The 661-nt window shown below is 48.6% G+C and overlaps 1 protein-coding gene across 1 annotated transcript in view; it reads left to right on the forward strand.

Annotated features, from left to right (window-relative positions):
* The window catches only part of Thrsp (thyroid hormone responsive), a 6036-nt gene that overhangs the window by 3917 nt on the left and 1458 nt on the right, over positions 1-661 (forward strand). The gene's annotated exons all lie outside the window — the stretch shown is intronic.

The raw sequence follows: 661 nt of genomic DNA on the forward strand, positions 1-661 counted from the left end.
CACGCACAAGCATAGGCAGGCTTCTGTGCTGGAGAACAACTTTTGGAAGTTGGCCTGTCCTTCCACCAAGGGTTCCAGAGTTCAAGGTCAGGCCATCCAGGATTGCTGCCAGTGTTCTTAGCTGCTAAGCCATCTTGCTGGTCCATATATTTTTATTACCTCTTATAGAAAGAAACTGGAGATCTGTTAGGCACGGTGGTGCTTGCCTATAATTCTAGCATTTGGGAGGTAGAGGCAGGAGGACCAGAAGTTCAAGGCCACCCTAGGCTACACAGTGCGCTTGAGGTCACCCTGTGCTACACAAGTCCCTGTCTCAAAAACCAAACCAAACCAGCCAAATAAACAAACAAAAGCGCTGGAGGACTGAAAATTCGGTTTTCTGTTCTTTAGAGCAATAAAGCCTGCAGCCTATGGTGAAAATGGGAATTGGGGGCAATGGAAGGGGTAGAAACCACATTCTCTGACTAACTGAACAGCTTTAAAAATCTGGGCTCTTCTCTTAGCTCCACTATTGCCTTCTATGGTACCCTGGGCCTCTTTGGAGCCTTGCTGCTTCTAGGCTTCTGCTAACAGGATGCAGAGGAGAAAATACCAGCAGCCCAGCTCTCGGCTCGTCTGCTAGCCCTTAATGCCTAAGGCTTGCAGTGCTACCAGCTTGCTT

This window comes from Microtus ochrogaster, chromosome 22 (assembly GCF_000317375.1).
Source record: "Microtus ochrogaster isolate Prairie Vole_2 chromosome 22, MicOch1.0, whole genome shotgun sequence".
NCBI lineage: Eukaryota > Metazoa > Chordata > Mammalia > Rodentia > Cricetidae > Microtus > Microtus ochrogaster.